Genomic DNA, 22196 nt, shown 5'->3' on the forward strand with positions numbered 1-22196 from the left:
AGGAAGTGACAGTCCCTCAGGGTGGAAACCCAGCCCTCTGTTTTTTTATATCTTTATAGAAACATGTTTTTCTAAACGTGCTCCTTTCAGTCTGCAAGTTTCAGTATGCTCCTTTTAGTTTGAAAGTTCTCAACTATTAAGATATTTCCTTGCAGTTTCCTTTTTATACACTAGATAAAGGAAAAACTGCATACGATAGTAAGTTTTAGATTATTGTGTGCATTATGTAATGTAGTATGTTGAATAACGAACCCTCCAAATATAACCACATCCTAACCATGGAACCTGTGAGTGTTATCTTACATGGCATAAAAAGGGTTTGGAGATCTGATTAAATTAACAATCCTCAGATAAGGTGATTATTCTGAATTATACAGATGGGCAGGCCCTAAATGCCATCACATGTACCCACATAAGAAAGAGATTTAACACAGGCTACAGAAGAAGAAAACCATATGAAGGAATCAGAGGGAAACAATCAGAGAGTGAAGTGATGCTGCTGACGGGAAGATGCAGGAAGGGCTCATGAGTCAGGGAATGCAACCCTATGAGCTGAAACAATTCTCCCTTAGTGCCTCCAGAGGTAGCATTGCCCTTGGTTTCATCCCAAGGAAACTGATTTTTCACTTCCAGCTTCCAGAAATGTAAGAAAATACATTTGTCTTGTTTGAAGCCATAAAATCTGTGGCAATTTGTTATAACAGCTATTAGAAACTAATATACTTGCTGTATAATAAATGAACACTGTAAACTTAATCCTTACAGGTCACAGAATATTCAGAGAATAAATTTTCATAATTTTGGTTTTAAGAAGTTCTTGTTGTTACCTTAGCTTTTCAGAGAGTACACAGTTAAACTATGATAAAAAATTCTAGTATATACTCCAGACATCTCTATAGTACATGGAATAATTCTACATTGAAGCACTAACTAAAATAATCATTATTGCAGAAGGACAATGCATCTGTGATTCTGGCACAAACGATTTAGGCACAATTTTCCCTCACATCATCCTTCTGATTGTTGTACATGATTTGCGTCTGAATGTTCTTAGAACTCCTTAGAAGATTCCGTAAACATATGTTTTGTTAAAGCTCTACATTAAGTTTAGTTTGTATAGAAATGTAAAAAATTATAGACTTACATTTTCCTAGTACTTTTTATGTACTTGGCAATGCCTAAATAAATTAGATGCTGCTAGAAGCAAATTTTAGTTGCTTTTTCTCAGTTTTAAATGATTTTCTTATTTTGTTTTCTGACAAAAGTTGTGTAGCCTGTTTCAGACACTCCAGCATGTGGAAAATAGCTTCATAAGATAAAAATTAAAATAATTAAAACTGTGTAATTAGAAAAATTAAATAAAACTTTTGAAAGTTAATTTGCAGCACCTATAATTGCCAATGTGTGATAGAGTAACAGTGAGATTCCCTACAGCCATTGAAACATTAATTGATGACAAATGATTCAGTGATTGACTTTATTGCCTTCTTGTAGCTCCAATGTAGATTATGGTAATTAATATTAAAAATCATTTCCTATTTAACATTTTATGCTGACACAAATCCTTTATTGGTTCATTTGAGAGCTCTTTCTTAAATTACGCCATTGACTGCCTACTTAGCACAACAAGTAATGGTGCATCTAATAATTATGACAGTGAAACATGAACCTTATTTTAAAAATTTTTAATGATGGAAATGATTAAAAACCATAATCTTACTTTAGATAGTAAGCTGGCCAACAGATACTACAGTCTTTATTGAAATGCTTCCCTTGCTGATCCTCTGATACACTTCCTTGCATGGGCTATGCCATTTTTTTCAACATTTTCCTCCTGATATGGTTTGGCTGTGTCCACACCCAAATCTCAACTTGAAATATAACTCCCAGAATTCCAATTTGTTATGGGAGGGACCCAGAGGGAAGTAACTGAATCACGGGGGTTTGGTCTTTCCTATGCTATTCTCATGATAGTGAATACGTCTCATGAGACCTGCTCAGTTTATCAGCGGTTTCTCCTTTTGCTGTTTCTTCCTTTTCTCTTGCTGCCTCCATGTAACAAGTGCCTTTTGCCTCCTGCCATGATTCTGAGGCCTCCTCAGCCATGTGGAACTGTAAGTTCAATTAAAACTCTTTTTCTTCCCAGTCTTGGATATGTCTTTGTCAGCAGTGTGAAGATGGACTACTGGTTCCAGTTTACGGAACCAGTAGAGTGGGGCATTGCTGAAAAGATACCCAAAAGTGTGGAAGTGACTTTGGAACTGGGTAACAGGCAGGAATTGGAACAGCTTGAAGGGCTCAGAAGAAGACAGGAAAATGTGGGAAAGTTTGGAATTTCCTAGAGACTTGTTGAATAGCTTTACCCAAAATGCTGAAAGTGATATGGACAATAAAATCCAGGCTGAGATGCTCTCAGATGAAGATGAGGAATGTGGGAACTGGAGCAAAGAGACTGATGGCATTTTGCCTCTTCCCTAGAGATTTGTGGAATTTTGAACTTGAGAGAGATGATTTAGGGTATGTGGTGGAAGAAATTTCTAAGTAGCAAAGCATTCAAGAGGTGACTTGAGTGCTGTTAAAGGCATTCAGTTTAAAAAGGAAAGCAGAGCATGAAAGTTTGGAAAATTTGCAGCCTGACTATGTGATAGAAAAGAAGAAACCCACTTTCGGGGGAGAAATTCAAGCCAACTGCAGAAATTTTCATAAGTAGCGAGAAGCCTAATGTTAATCTCCAAGACGTACCCAAAACCACAGGGAAAATGTTCTCCATGTCAGAGACCTTTGCAGCAGCCCCTCCCATCACTAGCCCTGAGGCCCAGGAGAAAAAACTAGTTTTGTGGGCCGGGCCCAGGGTCCTCGTGCTATGTGCAGCCTAGGAACTTGGTGTCCTGTGTCCCAGTTGTTCCAGCCATAGCTGTAAGGGGCCAACATAGAGCTCAGGCTGTGGCTTCAGACAGTGGAAGCCCCAAGCCTTGGCAGCTTCCACGTGGTGTTGAGCCTGTGGGTGCACAGAAGTCAAGAATTCAGGTTTGGGAACCTCCCCCTAGATTTCAGAAGATGTATGGAAACACCTGGATGTGCAGGCAAATTTTGGTTCAGGGGCAGGGCTGTCATGGAGAACCTCTGCTAGGGCAGTGCAGAAGGGAAACGTGGGGTTGGAACCCCCACACAGAGTCCCTACAGGGCACTGCACAATGGAGCTGTGAGAAGGGGGCCACCGTCCTCCAGAGCCCAGAATGGTAGATCCACTTATAGCTTGCTTCGGGTGCCTGGGAAAGCCACAGACACTCAACATCACCACATGAAAGCAGTCAGGAGGGAGGCTGTACCTTTCAAAGCCACAGAGGCTGAGCTGCCCAAGACCATGGGAACCCACCTCTTGCATCAGCATGACCTCGATGTGAGATGTGGAGTCAAAGGAGATCATTTTGAAACTTCAAAATTTGACTGCCCTGCTGGATTTTGGACTTCCATGGGCCTGTAAACACGTTGTTTTGGCCGATTTCTACCATTTGGAATGGCTGTATTTACACAATACCTGTACCCCCATTGTATCTAGGAGGTAACTAACTTGCTTTTGATTTTACAGGCTCATAGGCAGAAGGGACTTGCCTTGTCTCAGGTGAAACTCTGGACTTGGACTTTTGGGTTAATGCTAAAATGAGTTAAGACTTTGCAGTACTGTTGGGATGGCATGATTGGTTTTAAAATGTGAGAACATGAGACTTGGAGAGGCCAGGGTGGAATAATATGGTTTGGCTGTGTCCCCACTGAAATCTCAAATTGAATTGTATCTCGCAGAATTACCATGTGTTGTGGGAGGGACCCAGGGTAAGTAATTGAATCATGGGGGCTGGTCTTTTCTGTGCTATTCTTGTGACAGTGAATAAGTCTCACGAGATCTAATGGGTTTATCAGTGGTTTCCACTTTTGCTTCTTCCTCATTTTCTCTTGCCACCACCACGTAAGAAGTGCCTTTCATATCCTGCCATGATTCTGAGGCCTCCCCAGACATGTGGAACTGTAAGTCCAGTTAAAACTCTTTTTCTGGCCGGGCGCAGTGGCTCATGTCTGTAATCCCAGCCCTTTGGGAGGCCGAGGTGGGAGGATGAGTTGAGGTCCGTAGTTTCAAGACAAGCCTGGCCAACATGACGAAAACCCATCTCTACTTAAAATACAAATATGGGCCAGGCACGGTGGCTCACACCTGTATTCCCAGCACTTTAGGAGGCCGAGATGGGCAGATCATGAGGTCAGGAGTCGAGACCAGCCTGGCCAACATGGTGAAACCCCATCTCTACTAAAAGTACAAAAATTAGCTGGGCGTGGAGGCGTGTGTCTGTAATCCCAGCTACTCGGGAGGCTGAGGGAGGAGAAATGCTTGAACCCAGGAGGCAGAGGTTGCAGTGAGCAGAGATCATGCCATTGCACTCCAGCCTGGGTGACAAGAGTAAGAATCCATCTCAAAATAAATAAATAAATAAATAAATAAAAAATACAAATATTAGCTGAGTGTGTTGGTGCGTGCCTGTAATCCCAGCTACTTGGGAGCCTGAGGCAGGAGAATCGCTGGAGGCAGAGGTTGCAATGAGCCAAGATCTTGCCACTGCACTCCAGTCTGGGCAACAGAGTGAGACTCTGGTCTCAAAAACAAACAAACAAACAAACAGACAAAAAAACCCTTTTACTTCCCAGTCTCAAGTATGTATTTATCAGCAGTGTGAAATGGACTAATACACCTCCATTCCTTATTTTAAAGAGATAAATTTATCTCCTACCTTGCTGAAGTCCTTGAGCTTAAAATGTTTTAGGTCACTACCCTGTATTTCCTAATAAACCTTTCCTTATCCTAGTTCACTCCTGACCTCTCACATCAAGATGGGGATCTCTGCTCTCATCACACATGTCTCAAGGAAGACAATCCATTCAGCATCTTCTCCTCTACTTCTGTGCTTAAATTTCGATTAAATTAATAGAAATTCATTAATTTAAATTTCTATATTACTTCCTGTATTCCTGCCTCTAAATATGTTCTAGTTTGTCTTATCCTGAAAGTTTTCTTCTTTAGATCCTTAAATTTCCTTTATGTTTCTTTTCTTCCTTTGAAAACATTTTGAAATGTAGACATGTCTTGCTGCTTTCACTGGTTCAGTATCTATTCACTTCTCAAACTCTTTTTTTTTTTTTTTTGTTAGTCAGTGTCTCGCTCTGTCTCCCAGGCTGGAGTGCAATGGCGCACTCTCTGCTCACTGCAAACTCCACCTCCCGGGTTCCTGCCATTCTCCTGCCTCAGCCTCCGAAGTAACTGGGACTACAGATGCCCTCCACTGCCCCCGGCTAATTTTTTTGTATTTTTTAGTAGAGACGGAGTGTCACCGTGTTAGCCAGGATGGTCTCGATCTCTTTACCTTGTGATCTGCCCGCCTCGGCCTCTCAGAGTGCTGGGATTACAGGAGTGAGCCACCCCGCCCGGCCATTACCCATGCTCTTAATCATGATTTGTGTTTCCTCTTGGCCAAATCCTGTGTCGGCCTGTCTCACTTATAATAAGACGGGGACTGCTGTCCTCCAGAAAATGTTAACTAAAAGTACTGAATTCTTCATGGCATATGCTGAATACATGGGCTGATCATAGATGCAATTCACATAAAGGTGAGCTACAGGACACTGTGGACTGGGCTGGCTAGAGAAAGCTTGCAAAAAGAGTGGGAACTGATAACGCTTGGGATTAGGAGTAAGAGTCATAAAGTAAGGTTGAGGGAAAGGATACGGGGTGGGGGGCATTCCATTTGAGAACTTCAGAGAAGGGGTGACAAGGCAGGAATATAAAAGGAACATTTAGAGGTCAACCTTGGAGGAGATAATGATTTTTATGCCTAGGAATAGTGGAAAATAAGTTTGGAAATGTAGTTGGGGAGTAGATTTGGAAAAGTGAGAGAGTACACATTTGAATATGATATTGTAGAAAACTGAAGACGATTACAAGGAGTGATGGCAAACAAGCAGGAATTTAGAAAAGTTAATGAGATGGGTTTTATTTATGCTTTTTGGGTAGGTCGACAGGGAGAGTCTAATGCTTGGGAATCATTAAAGTGGTCATTACAACAATCTAAATGTGGTGTTGGGAGCAGACATTTACAAGCAATACAGATGCTTTAGAGGAGAGTATTCATCATTCATAAGAAGCTACTGAAATTTGTGTCAAGGTAAAGTGAAGTTTTAAAAATATCTTCTGGAATTAACCTAAATGAATGGAAGAATATGCATCCTACTGAAAGAAATGGGATTCTCTCTATATATTATAAAAATTTGACTGATGACTACAGTAGAAATTATGCATCAGTTGAAGAAATAAATAGCTAATGCTCATAGTAAGAACAGCAGCCAGTGGCTTTGCATATTTATCACCAGAGCTTCTGAAAATTATTTTTATTTTTCATTTCTTTTTTCTCCTTCTCCTTTCATCTCTTTCTTCTACTTTCCTTCCCTTCCCTTCTTTCTTTAATTTCCACTTTTCCTTCTTCTCTCCCTTTCTCCCTTCCTATTTTTAATTTGTGTTTTTTAAAATAAATATTTATTAAGCATTTATTCTGGGACTGTAGTTTTTCTATTTTATCTCTGGGTCAGTAACAAGCCTTGTAAATTACTTCAGCACTGGGATTGGGTATTTGAGCTTTGGATCATGAAGTCAGCCTATTCGGTCTGATAAACTACCACTTCATATACATAGATAATGAAAATATCAACTCCATTATTAAGATAAATTAGAAATGAATGTATGAATTATTGGGTGCCATAAATAAATCTGCATATTAAAGAAATCTACGGACCAAAATGTATTACAATCATATATGAAAAACAAAGCATGTGTGCATGGGTGCGTGTGTGTGTGGGTTTATCTTGTGACTGTGTGGGGACACAAAACCAATTATTGTCTTTGGAATCAATTTTCCTTGACAGTTGAGATTTAAGCTTGATGACATTTTGAACCTATTTCAGCCCATTTGGAATAAATTTATCAATTTCAAGTCACATCTTCTTGATAAACCCAAATTTGTATCCCTATTTCTCCACTAATGCATAGACTGCTATTGATGTTCCTTCTCTCCACTTTGCAGGATCTTAAAGTTTTTCCTTTTATGCTTCTTAAGATTGAATTACTAGCATTGTGAATACTGTTATGTTTCTCCTCCTCTTTCTCCAGGGTAAAGATCTGAACGTCTTTGTCAGTTCATACAAACTTTGAATGTTGTCGCCAAGCATATGATAGATATTAGAACTGTGTATAGTTCATGATCAGGTGAATTGAATTAGCTTATCAGATGAATGGTTACTTAATTTGTTTTGTGAAGGAAAGCTAAGTGGGTTAGGTGACTTCCAACCAAAGGTGAATTTAAGGACACATGATTCAAGCCTTGAAATATTACAGAAAGTATGCCATGTTTAGAAATAAAACTGAATGATTTTTATTATAAATACTAATATCATTTTTATGTTCTCCGTAGTTCACCTCCTGCCTTACAAACGCATTTAGGCTATTTTGTGTTCCCCATATGTAGGAATGGATATTTTTAGCATTAAGCAGAAAAGAGTCACAGATAACAGTGATTTCCAAGTCCCAGGATGAGAAAGAAGCCAGGGATGATGCCCTTGGCCTTTCAATTGGCATGAAAGTAGCAGCAAGAGCAGCAGAATCTGAATGAAGTCAGTAGACAGGAAAGGAGAATGCTTTAATGACAACCTGGAAGAATCAGTGACTGAAGACCAAATGGGATCAATAAAATCTCAGAAGATACTCATATGGACAGATTACTTCAGGGCTAGGTGCTTCCAACAACATCTCAGTACTAAGTAAGCACCCCAGTTTGAGTGAGTTCGGGTTGAAATGCATATCAAATTTCAAAAGAAAACAATAGGCTCATAAGGGTTGTATACCTTATTGCCATATTTTAACTGGGCTTTGACTGTGAAATATTGAGTTACCACTTTTTAAAAAGACCTGACATTACTTTACAGTGTCTATGGTTTTTACTCAAATGACCTAATTTCCTTTTCATTAATTTACTAAGCATTTCTTATTTTCCCGTCTTTTGCAGTGTAGATTATGTTAATCATAATATTTACTATAAAAATTGTATTATCTGGTAATGGTAATAGTAGTAATAGTAGTAATAGTGGTAATAGCAATTATAGAAATAGCAGCAATAGTGCCAAAAGTGGCAGAAAAACACCTAAAAAATTTTGAACAGGCATTGGGCGAAGCACTTTCTCTATCAATTGTGCTAAGCATTTTCTATAGAGTAGCTCATTTAACATTCTCAGCAACTCTTGAGGTAGGTGAGATTTTACCCTATTATATAAATGAGAAAACTTAGCTTCAAAAAAATTAAGCCACTTCCTCACGTTATTCAGATGATGAGTGTGAGCTATAATTCCCACTGAGAGCTTGCTCTCCCAGCACCCCTAGTAGACAGCATGATATGAAGGAGAAAAATTAGGCAGGCAGCAAATGTTAGCTCTTTCCCTGACTGTTACAGTGGCTTTTGAACTTTGACAGGTCACCAGTATCTGAAGAACTTCTTGAAATGTGGATTGCTGGGCTCTTCTCCCAGGTTTCTGATTAATTAAGACTGGAACAAGACCCCCAAATGAACATTTCTAGCAAGTTCCCAGGTGACACTGCTGCATCTGGTCCAAGGCTCACACTTTGAGAACCTCTGTTAGAGGTTTAGATATGTGAAAGAAACCCGTGAAGGTAAAGTGGTCTTATTGAAGGAAGTTTCGGCGCTATTTATACTTGGATAAGGGCATGTGATCATCTAATTTGATCATATCTATTCATACAGTTATGACCACTTCTGTATACATAAATATAATATAAAGATAAAATATATAGTTCTTGTTTTAAAGAACCTTAAAATCTGGAGAATGAAGGCAAATCTATAAGCAAATAAGGCACCAAAGCTTATACATGTTTTGCAAAAAGGCAAAAAGGTACATATGGCATAAAAACAGGTATAAATATTCTACTTGAATTGGAGTATGCAGTGGGGAGTAAGACAGAAAAGTTAGATAGAGAATTTGATGTCTTAGCTAAATGCTGAAAACCAAGAGGATTTGCACTAATCACTAATCACATAGAACAAGGACTTAGGATAAAGTGTGGGATGGAGGGAGAATGATGTAATAGATAGTGAAGAATGTGAAGGTACCAGATTAACATAGTCATGTATTTAACTAAAGCATTTGAACTTCATGCTGCACACAATAGTGAACCTTCAAATGTTTTTTAATGAGTATAAATTATTATCCACTTTGTAACTTATACAGCATGGTCTGACAAGTTTGAAGAGTTTACTGTCCAAGAGGCAGATCAAGATCAGTATGATTAATTTTACTAATGAATTAGTCCTAAGGAAAGATGAGTTCCCACACAAGGAAGTGGTAATGTATACATAACAAGGATTGAATTTGACAGCTGATTAAGAAGTGAGATTGACAGGATTCTTAAAAGTGTCTCTCCCTGGTGTTGATAAGTACTAAATAAAAAATGAACCAGGTTCTAGCTTAAAATTATAGTCCAGTGGTTCTCAAACTTCAGCATATTAGAATTATATGGGAACTTAAAGCATACTAATATACAGGCCACACCACTTTCAATCTATTCAGAATAGAGATTCAGTCATTGACATATGTCAGAGGATCCTAGACTGATTTCTAACACATATTTGTATCACCTATTAAGTTTATAAGGGAAAATACAAAATGTGGGTTGTGCTCTAGCATCAGAGGTGGCTTTCAAGACTAGACTCCAAAGATAGGAAAATAAAGTTTCCTATTAGTTTTTTTCTAGGTGCTTGAGCATTACCTACTTTGCTTTAATCTCAGAAACTGAAGCATACCTTCTCAAATTTGAGGTTTAATATTTCGACCTGGGTTTTTCATTCTCTGTTCTTCCCTTGTCTCCAGGCCATTTGTTTTTCAGTTATCTCATTTCTTCTCCTGTATCTTCCAACTCTTTCTCTCTCTACATTCTTTTTTACAAGTCTGCTCCATATGACAGATCTGTTCTCTATTTATTAAATAGCACCATTATTATTTGAATCACTTGGGAATTACTAATGATCCCAAAGATTCAATGACTGAAGAACGGGCATGCAAGGAATGTTTAAACAAATATTTCATTTTTTGAAAGAAGCTATCAGCATAGCAGTTTATGTAAAAAAGAAAATTCCAATAAAATATACAAGCCCAAAGTATACTATATCCATGGATTTCTTTCTGCTTGTGAGTTGTATTTTGTAATCACTACCCAAAAGCATTGTTTTCAAGCCAATGTTTTTATCGAGAGAAGTTTGTCCAAAAAGAATTACATAGAAATATAAACTAACAAATAAAAAATCAACTAGAATGGCTCTAGCCCAAGCTATGAAAGGAAGTCATTGCTCCTACCTGCGCATAGCACCACTACAGATTGATGGTCAGTGATTGAGAGTATATCAAGTTTTTTTCTGAGAAATCAATTGAATAAAACTTGGGATTGAATGAAACCTCTCTTTTTAAACAAAATGTGGGACAAGCATAAAATTGCCAGCTATTGTTTTTAATATGGTAGCTACTAACTACATGTGGTTATTAGGCCTTTGCAATATAGATAGTTAAAAAGATAGTCTGCACATTTGATTTTATAAACATAGCAAAACAGAAGGATAAAATGCATTAATAATATTTATTGTATGGATTACATATTGAAATAATGCTATTTTGAATATATTAGATTAAATGTAATATACTGTTAAAACTACGTTCATCTCTGTCTTTTCTACCCTTTAAATGCAGCTGCCAGAATTTTAAAATTAAATATGCATCTCACATTTTGTCTTTATTAGACAGTGCTAATCTCCAAGCATTTGGGCATTAGGGAACATCAATGAATATTAAGTTGGAACTTAATTTAGCTTATGGAGGATGGTCACAATTAGCTGTTTTCAAACTCTTAATATATATATTTTCAGGACTGAATCAAAAGTTTATTTAGAGAAGGAAATGTTTTAAAGTTATTGCTGCTATAGAATCCTTAAAAAATTATAAATTATCAATACAAAAGGTACATTATATTTTTCTTTCATCTCTATTTTTCTTCAGTAGCTTTTGTGATTTTTAATAAAGTCTTGCCTCCCCATATGTATATAATTTCGAACATCTTTTTCTTTATCCCTTTTTATCCTCAGAATAACTCTGTGATAGGAAATAAATTATCTTCACTTTATCTTTACCTTTCCTTTACTAATCTGCCTATATGCAGGGAGCAGAGCATCTTATAGCAACATTTCTTCATTATAATGTAGACATTCATTCAATAATCAGTCAAGAGATCTCTGTCTTATTTTTGCATAATTGATATAATTTTGAAAGATTGACTGTCCTCAATATTGTTCTTTTGGAGCCCAACATGCTACTTATTCATCTACAGGAATTCACTGTGCCAGGCAATGCAGTCATTGAACTTTGGATAGTACATCTGTGCCTATTAAGAGATAATGCCATTGAAAAGCTCCTCCTTAGAAATACTGAAGACAAGAATGCACCTCAAAGTACGCTGGGGAAAAAGATGGTATTACGAAGTCAAAAATTTCTAACTTTCTTAAATAATGCCCCACATCTTCATAAAGCTTGGCTACAGCTCTGAATTGAGGTCTTCTCCAATGAAACAATCTAGAAGTTCTAGCTGTGTACTAAGGTCACCACTGAACCAACTGAGCTGTGCTCACAATTGCCTGCTGGTGGAAGCTATCAGTTGTGTGAGCCAATACTTGCATGTGCTAGATGAACTTATTTGAACAGTGCATTTTTAACCTCAGAGATGTGTCTCCATAGCATAATTACTTTGAAAACCTCTGTATCAGTTTTCTAATGCTGTTGTTATAAATTACCACCGACTCATTGGCAGAAAACCATACAAATGTATTATCTTGCATTTCTATGAGTTAGAAGTCTGACATGGGCCTCACTGGGCTAAAATCAAAGTGTCAGTACCTACTGCATTGTGTTCTGGAGACTCTGAGGGACAATCTATTTTCTTGCTTTTTCTGATTTCTAAAAATCATTCGCATCCCTTAGCTCATGGCCACCTTCCATCATCCTCAAAACCAGGGCCTTTGCATTTGTCGACTCTTCCTCTGACTACAGATGGGAAAGGATTCCCACTTTTAAAGTGTGTGTGTGTGTATGACTGTATGTGTGTGTGTGATTAGATCAGACTCAAGATAATTTCCACATCTCAAGGGCCTTTGCTTATTTTTACAAAACCTTTTTTTTCTGTATTGGATAATATATTAATATCAACAAGATCTAGTGATTAGAATGGGGACATCTTTTTAAAGGGGATTGCATTACGCTGCCTACAGCCTCCTCTACTGCTCTGAGTATTTTGATAGGAACTATATCTCTCACTAGCAGTGATCCTTTTTCCTTTCATTTTATATAGATATTCTGTCAAAAAAATGTCCCAGCCCATAGGACAATAAAATACCTATTTAAAAGCCATTTATCTTATAATGGCACCTTTAAATCATCTAAATATCCATTGAAACCAAGATTGAGCTTGGTATAATTAACGTAGATACATAAGGAAATTTGGTTAAAAGTAAAATTGTGTGGGTTTTTTGTTTGTTTTGTTTCGTTTTTTTGTTTGTTTTTTTTTAGATGGAGTCTCTTCTGTTGCCCAGGCTGGAATGCAGTGGTGCGATTTGGGTTCACTGCAACCTCCACCTCCTAGGTTCAAACAATTCTGCCTCAGCCTCCCGACTAGCTGGGATGACAAGCATGTGCCACCATGCCTGGCTAAATTTTTTTTGTTTTTAGTAGAGATGGGGTTTCATCGTGTTGCCCAGGATGGTCTCCATCTCCTGACCTCTTTATCCGCCTGCCTTGGCCTCCCAAAGTGCTGGGATTATAGGCGTGAGCCACCACACACAGCTTTAATCCACATTTTATGCATATGATATTTCATTGTCAAAAGCAATTTTCTAAAATTCCAGAAGATTTATCTTATTTGAGGTTTAAAATAATGGGATTAGGACATTCTTTAAGTCTCCTATTGGATTGACCATTTTTAGGGCAGAGTAAATATTAAGCCATCATCAGTTAAAACTTACTCACTGTATGAGTCAGGGTAATCCAGAGAACTAATAGCTCTATCAATTTATCATCTATATAATCATCTATCTAGAAATATACTTTAAGAATTGACTCTAGCAATATGGGGGCTAGTAAATTTGAAACTTGTAGCCAGCAACCTGGAAATTCAGGTAAAGGTTGGTGTTGCCATCTTAAATCTGAAATAGTCTGCAAATGAGTCAAGAGGCTGGAAACTCAGGCAAGGTTTCTATGTTGCCATCTGGAGAAGAAATTACTTCTTCTTTGAGATTCTTCCATCTTGTCTTTTCATGCATTCAATAAATTGAACGAGGCCCACTCTCCTTTTGGAGGGTAATCTGGTTTTCTTTTAATTCCTCTGACTGGAAATTTTAAAAACACACACAAATATCTTCACAGCAATATCTAGACGCATGTATGACCAAACAACTGGGCATCATAGCCTAGTGAAGCTGACAGATAAAATTAACCATCACATTTTCAGAAAGTATTATGGAATTAAAGCTTCCTCTGAAGAACTCGTTATTTTTGTGAAAGCCTTTTAAGATCAAATACTATCTTACAAGCTATTGATTCAATAATTATCTATTGAGGGCTTACTGCACTGTGTGTGTATGTGTGAGTATATGCATTAAATGTATTTCTTAAAAGTTTTTACTGCATGCTAGTTGCTGCATTTGGTTATATAAATATGAATGACACACTGTCCCTGACTTCAAGACAATTGTTGTTAATTATAAAGGAAAATGCATATAAAAAAATCACAGTACAACATTCCTGGTGTTAAGAGGACTGGGAACGCGTGGCAGGGCTGCAGCATGAATGGAGTGCAACTAACACATCCTTGGGGAGTCATATTTGAAGGAACTGAAGAAACTGCAAATGAACAAAATAGAAAGTGGCGACATAGGCAGATCATAGATCAAATAGCATCACATTCTATTGCCAGTTTATATAACTGAGTATTTTGGTATATCATGAAAGCAGAGTAGGATGTTAGGAACATAAGTTGAGTCGTATTGTGAAGAGCCTTGGATGTCAGACCACATTTTTCTCACAGGAATGAGAGGACATTAAGATAGTAGCTGTTAACCAGTGAAAGACCCAGATTTGCCTTTGCAGTTCTTGAAAAGGCCATTTTCTTTGCAGAAAGAGATTCAATTCTTGGTCTTTCTCTGTCTTTGTGCTGCTATAACAAAATATCTGAGACTGGGTAACAGATAATGTAAATATGTAAATAAGTAGATATAGAAATGTTATAAATTTATTTCTTGTAGTTCTGAAGGCTGGAAAGTGTAAGATCCAGTCACTAGCTGGTCTGGTGTCTGGTGAGGGCTGCTCTCAGCTTTCCAGGATAGTACCTTGCTGTTGTGTCCTCTGAAAAGGACAAACACAGTGTCCTCACATGGCAAAGGCAGAAGGGCAAAAATAACCCCAAAAATCCTAGAACAAAATAAAAGGCAAATGCTGTTGGAAGCCTCTTTTATATAGGCCTTAGTCTCATTCATGAGAGTTTCACCCTCATTGACTTAAACAGGTCCCAAAAGCCTCATCTCTTAATACCATCACAGTGGGAATTAAGATTCAACACATAAATTTTGGAGAACACATTCAGACCATAGCACTCCCCACACACGGCGTGTGAAAAAGTGAACACGAACATTCCCATTCAGCGATTCCAAATATTAAGGGTTGAGTCTAATTTTTAATTACTATTGTAACTTTTTAATAACTTACAAAGACACTTCTGATTTATCGCACTGCTAAGAACGACAACATTTAGGACTGTAAATCATAAGAGAAGAATAACTCCTTTTCTTTGTCTAGTCTCATGCTAATTGTAATGGATCCAGGGCACAAAATACAGAAATGAAATAATTTCCTCATTAAATATGTCTCCATAAAATGTGAAATGCATATTAAAGATGAAAGTTTTCTTTTTTTAATCGTGGCTGGTTTCGTAAGGTTCAACTTTACTGAAATGTTCTACTTTGGCTACAGGCACATTAATGTATGAGTGTATTAATTTCTATGCTTCATAACAAATTATCATACACTTAGTGCCTTAAAACAACACACATTTGGTATTGCAGTTTCTGTATGTCGGAAACCCAACTATAGCTTAATTGGACCTCACCAGGCTGCAGTCCAGGCGTTGGTCATGGCTTTAGTCTCATCAGAGGCTCTGCTGGGATCAGAGTCACCTTCAAGCTCTCTCTGGTTGTTGGCAGGATCAATCTTCCTAGATTTGTAGGACTGGGATTCCCGTTTCCTTGACGGCCACAGCTTGCAGGCCTCTCTTGGCTCCTATAAGTGCCTGAAGTTTTTATTTGTTTTTTATTTGCCACATGAGCCACTTTATAGGTCCTCTCACAAATGGAAGTGTACTTTCAAATCCAGCAAAGGTGAATTTTCACGTTCAGTCTGCTAGAATGAAGTCTTACATGATGTAACCACGGGAACCATGGCATAGGCGTTCCATTAACTTTGTCATATTATGTAACCAAACCATAGGCCTGACACGCCATTACTGTTGCCATGTTTGTCATATACTAATGGTTAGAAACAAGTCATAGTTGCCACCTCCAGCCAAGGGACAGGGGTGGCAGGGAGAGCACAGAAGAGGTGTGATACACCATGAGATGGGAATTACTCGGGATCCTCTTGGGGAGGTCTGCCACAGTGAAACATAAAAACAGGTCATGTTGTTTATGTTGAAATATTTTGGAACCTCCATTCTTGAAGTATTCTGGATCAATATCTAACAATTTTTTCTAGAATGCATTAATTGAGAAATATTTTTTAAAATGTCCCAAACAATACATTCATCAAACTGCTAGAAAAAACAAGATGATTATACAACATCTTATTAAAAAGAAACTTAACAAGGATTAGTAATCAGGGGGAATTCTAACAGCAATCAACACAGATAACTCTTTTCCTTCCGTAGTCATATTTAAATTATTTTATTTCAAACTAGATATTTTCCTTAATATATGTACAGCTTGGTTGCTTGGCTTGATTTTACATATATATGTATTCATGTACGTGTGCATGTGCACATAACTTTAAATATATATTTTTCAATATCTGAAAGCATTGAAATGGGAACTTTACTGTTATGGTGAATAGATATTTCTATGTTGAAATTTTGACTATCACAAATTTGCATTAAGCATATGTAAATCCAAAACAAGCTATATAATGATCCCAAACATTGCTTTTTTGCTACATTAAGTTTAATGGCTCAATCTCAAGCTCTCTGTAGGAGGGCAAGTATTTCCACCTCTGCAAGGCTTCGCAGAAAAGAAAATTTTGGTAGAATGGCCACACTCATATGCATACCTGGCAGCCAAAGGTACATGTGCTATATTCCCTAAAACATAATGTGTCACTTCATAGTGAGAAAATGTCCACAGAAGAAGATGACCAATGCCCTACCAGGCTTCAAGACAGACAATGATTACGACTAGAATGAGATGATCCTGGAGCTTATCAGTGGACTTATGCATCAATAGAAATGCTGTCTTGTTAACTATTAGATCTGCAAAACTATAACCAGCAAGCTAAAGCTGTTCATGTTCTCCTGTAGAAATGCATCTTTTATGCTATATTTACAATTATTATGCTGTGAGTCAGGATTTCCATCTCACATCCATCACCCAATTGTGTAAATCCTGATTTGGGACAGAATTCCAATATTTATATGAAACATGAAAATGTGGATCATTTCTCTGTTGTTATGATATTTATCCAATGGTTCTGTTTTGTTCCACTTAGAGAAGCCTATTTAATTAAAAAAAATACGTGCTGATTTGTGCATGATTTTGTCAGGAAGTTATTTGTTGTTATGGCTTTGTATTTTTGCTGTTATGTGTGTACTCTCTCAGTACTTGGCTACACAAAATTAATGCTCCTAATTTATCCAGATCACTCTGTCTTGGTAAGCTTCTCCCTCACTGTTTCTCTTACTCTTCTGTGCCCATCTTCATATATGAACTAAAACAATCATCTAATATGCTTAATATTTTTAAAGTGGAGTATGTACCTGAATCAAACAGAATGTTTGCAAAACTTGTCACTCATATTTTGAGTTTCTACTTTAGTGTCTTGGTGTTTTCTTGATATGGGAGAATTCATGTCCTCCATTCAGAAGTATGCACTAAGTAACAGGTATCATGTCTGGTTCTTGATTAGTTACTAATTTTGAAATATCCTACAATAGGTTAGAGCACATATATCTCCTGACAATATATTGAATATGATAGATTTAAATACTTGACAAACTAAATACTAAAGCAAACTGCTGCACGTATCATTTATTATTCATTGTGTAGAAAGTGCCTGGCTCAGTGTTTGGAAACTGTCTGACTTTTCCTCATATATAGTGTGGTTTCATGTTATTGTGTATAAGACCTGACATGAACTCTGTTTACAATAATCTCCCAGTGCCATAAAGACCATAATAAATAATACAACCAATTGGTTTCTTTATGCTGTCATTTATTAGTGCATATAGCATTAGTGGAGGATTACCTTGTATTACCCATAGTGCTTAGAGTATGAATCACACGTGCACCTTGAAGGAAAAGAGGTACAATGTAATAAGAAACCAGATATTGAAAATGCAAGTTTTGTTATGTCATTCTGGGTATGTTAAACTTTGTTCCTACCTTCCATATGCATCTGTAGCAAAATCTGCCTATTCATGCTTCATCCCACCACTCCATAGCCATTGCTCCATCTGCCTTAGTGATTAACTTTATCCTACATGAACTAGACTTCCCCTCCATGATCACATCAAAGCATTCAATTCAATTCAATTCACAGGTACTTACAGTCTACAGAATGGGCTTAGAAAGATGATAATACCTAAGCACCTCTTGTTTCATAGAAATTTGAACTCAGGCTATGTAACTATAGTATAGATGTTTCTGGAAGGTCATTAGTTGTATTAGAATAGAGAAGCTACTATCAATCATGTTTCCCTGAAGTTGGAAGAGCGCATTACTCCCTTTCAGTGTCTGAGTTGCATTACATATGTTGAGGACTGTTATATGTAAGTCGGAGTTAGTTGACTGGGACTCTGTTAAGCAAGAGAATCTTAGCAGGTATAGTTATTTGAGTAAACAGGGATGGGAATAATTTGTAATAACATAGAATATGGATTTCCTTTGCATAAAGGTAAAATGCTGAAATATTTCATGCCTGATGATCATTACACTGTGTGTGATTTATACCAGGCATAAGCTGAGCCTCTTCCCACCATGCCATTTCATATCAGCCATAAATGAGGAAACAAATGAGAAAGTTATTATTTGCCATGTGATTAAGTAGTCAGTCAAATCCATTCTGTCTAACAAGCGATTGATTGCTTTAGAATGGGAGCCAGAATGTCTAAGTGTAGGGTGATATACTTTGGAGTGTGGGGTATGTAATCAAAATTTTTGTGGTGTATTGCATTTTTCAATGAAGATCACAACAGTGTGTCCATTCCATAAGTTCTTTCTACAGTGCAACCTATGATAGGGTCTTTGCCCTCTCCCTTTGAAACTCGCTGGCTTTTTGTGACTGCTTCAACATATTACATAAAGGTGCCATGATCAACCACTGTGATCTTTTGAGATACTTGCTGTAGAAAAAGAGCCACCACGCTGTGAGAATGTTCAAACAGGCAAAGCAGCGAGACTCCATGGAAAGGATGTATGCATGAATTTGGACTGACAGTATAGCTGAGATCCCAACTGATAGCTAGTACCAAATCACCACCTATGTGAGTCAACCATTTTGGTAGTATGGTCTCCAGTTCTGAGATCAATTGCTTTAAACAGACCTCTTGAATCAAAGGCAAGCTCCCTACTAAACCCTTCATAAGCCCTGCCCAAGGAATAGATACAGAAGCAAAATAATTGTTGTTCTTTCAGGTCAGTAAGTTTTCTGATTTTTTTTAGCACACAGCAATGAATCATACAATCAGCAACTAATATATTGTGCTTTCCATGATCTTTTAAACATTTTTTATAATTTACTAGAATAATACCCTTGAAATGAGTCTTTAAATGTGAACAGTTGTCCAATGGTGGAAGAAGACATTCAAGGGGGAAAAAAAGGAACAGATTATGAAACATTTATTTTTAGAGGTCGTAATTATTTAAGAATAGCTAAAGCTGGAAGTCCTAAATAGGACACAGTAAAAGATGACATTGGCGGTAGAAGCAGAAACCTTACGATGGAGGTATCTATCTGTCTATCTATCTATCTATCTAGCTATCTCCCTTTCAACTAAGGTTAGATTTGATTTTGAAGGTAATACAAAATCATAAAGGACTTTCGTCAGAGCAAGAGATACTTGGATTTGCATTTTAGGAATATTTCAAGAGATAGTGATGAAATATCATCACCAGGTATATATATCATATATACTCTAACCGAACCCTAACCCGAACCCTAACCCTATCCCTAACCCAGTTAATAGATGCCTGGTAGAGATCTGACACAAAAATATTAAGAACTTATAATCAACTGGATCTGGCTATTAATTAAATGTGAAGAGTGAAGGTAATAGAGTCTGAAAAACTTCAGATGAATGACTTGCCAGGTAATAGAGCAAAGGGCCAGACTGAGAGGGGTTGAGCAATAATAAATTCAGCTTTGCCCACGTTACACCCAGTCACATTCTTCTGCTTACTTAATTTCTCAGACCAAAACCTTGGGCACATCCTTGCTTTTTCTTTCTCAGTTACAACACTCTGAAGAATATCAAGTATGATTACATTCCAAGTCGAGGATACATCTTGTCGCCTTCACCAATGTATCTTAGTCTTCAAACTGTCATCAACTGCAAACCGATAAAGCATGTGTGTGTTAATGTTCTACCCTTTACCATGAAATCAGTATTGTTGGAGCTTGTTGAATGAGAAAAGTACTAATGGAAGATGATGTCAGAAAGACAAGATTGAGTATGAGTTGGCTTTGCAGGCTATAGTAAATCATTTGGAATTTATTTTATATTTCAGAAGAAGTTACTGAAGTCCTTTCACTAGCCAAGCAAAGCATCTGATGATTTTTTTCAACAAACGCTGCTGTCTGGAGAACTGAATGTAGGATGGCAAGGATAAAAATAGCTAGAAAACTCTTTTTGTAATGTAAACATGAGGCTGGTAATTCTTTTTCCTTTGTCAAATCAAACTCATTCCAATCAAGGCACTATCCTTGTTTATTTACCTAGACAGTCTTTTCCTCAGAGTTTCACGTCTTGTCAATAAGATGTAGTATTTATAGATTTAATGCCATCCCCATCAAGCTACCAATGACTTTCTTCACAGAATTGGAAAAAACTACTTTAAAGTTCATATGGAACCAAAAAAGAGCCCGCGTCGCCAAGTCAATCCTAAGCCAAAAGAACAAAGCTGGAGGCATCATGCTACCTGACTTCAAAGTATACTACAAGGCTACAGTAACCAAAACAGCATGGTACTGGTACCACAACAGAGACACAGATCAATGGAACAGAACAGAGCCCTCAGAAATAATGCCACATATCTACAACTATCTGATCTTTGACAAACCTGACAAAAACAAGCAATGGGAAAAGGATTCCCTATTTAATAAATGGAGCTGGGAAAACCAGCTAGCCAAGATGTAGTACATATCAAGATCAAAGAGTTCTTCTCTCAGCATATCCTTCCAAAAGTACCTTTTTGTCTCGTCATATATTGACAGATATTTTTCCTTTGAATTTTCAAAGCACCGAGCACTCTAAGGAGTTAAATTATTTACTTAATTGTTTCTATTCCATATTTTCCCATTAGAATGTAAGGCATCTGAGGATAAAAAATATATTTTTCTTATTGACATCATATTCCTAATGTTCAGCATAGTACTTGGAGTGAAATTTGTGTTCAACACATTTGTAGATTAGCAAATGAAAATAAAATAAAACATAATTTAAAATTTGGAAGATATTTGCTTGGAGATAAAAATTGAAGGAGATTTTCTAAAATGAAGATATTGCTTTAGACTTGATGAGGGGGAAATTTTTGACATCCATCGTCAATTTATGGATTTACAGTAAATTAAATTATCTTTTAAAACATAGCATAAAGTAAATCATAATCTTTAATAAAGAAGGGAAATTGAAGGAAACATGTATCCATTGAGTATTAGGCGTTCTGTGAGGTACTTAATATATTTAAACTCATGCAAGTCTCCAAGAGCCATGACTTTAAAAAAATTCAGTTATTTAAATAAAATATTTATGTTTTAAGCATGAAAAGTTATATTTGTTAAAAATCCATGTACTTACAGAACAATGAAAAAGTCACGTATAAAACACATAGCATTCAGTGTACTCGATTTTGACAAATATTTATCATTTTTAGCATTGAAAATAGGAACGGTATTTGCATTTGGAAAAATATTTCTTGGATATATTGGTCACTAAACAATGAAATAACATGTCATTGTTGTTTTATGTTTACCTGTCTTGCAAAAAGCTAGATTTGACTAACAATAAAAATGTCCACTGTTAAAATGCCTGCAGAAACACTGTTCACATTAAATTATAACCAGATAGTCAACGTTCACATTGCCAGGCCATCAATAAAACAATTCCACGTTTATAGCACAGAGGTACATTGTACCCAGTGTTGTTATTGTGACATATTTTGCTGCCTTGTGCTGTATCATGTCGTAATTCAGACATTAACTTATGTGACTACCACTCTTTATGTAGAAAATATAGTGTTCTCATTTGTTCCAAAAATTGTAATATGCATATTTCAAACTACAAAATATATCTATTTTCATGGTAGTATCCATTATTTAGTGAGCTTCTTCATAATATACTAGTAAGCATATTTTAAATTAAGTTGTGAAAATAATGAATACATAAATAAAATAAAGAAAGAGCTGCAAGTTACTGAGATTCTGGGACATGTGAATATGTCATCTCAGTAAAACACGGCCTGTGCAGTATTACTCTAGTTCCTTTCTATTTATGTTCCTCAGACTTGATTTTTTTAAGCTTTAAAATAATT

At 36.9% G+C, this 22196-nt stretch overlaps 1 long non-coding RNA gene across 1 annotated transcript in view; it reads left to right on the forward strand.

Moving 5' to 3' along the window:
* Positions 1-3964: 3964 nt before the first annotated feature.
* Positions 3965-22196, forward strand: part of LOC105738727 — a 35240-nt gene continuing 17008 nt past the window's right edge. Inside the window, exons 1-2 of the long non-coding RNA XR_001114577.1 lie at positions 3965-4023; positions 5363-5652. This is a non-coding gene — a long non-coding RNA (uncharacterized LOC105738727). The remainder of the gene's footprint in view (positions 4024-5362; positions 5653-22196) is intronic.

This window comes from Nomascus leucogenys, chromosome 25, assembly GCF_006542625.1.
Source record: "Nomascus leucogenys isolate Asia chromosome 25, Asia_NLE_v1, whole genome shotgun sequence".
NCBI classification, from domain to species: Eukaryota; Metazoa; Chordata; class Mammalia; order Primates; family Hylobatidae; genus Nomascus; species Nomascus leucogenys.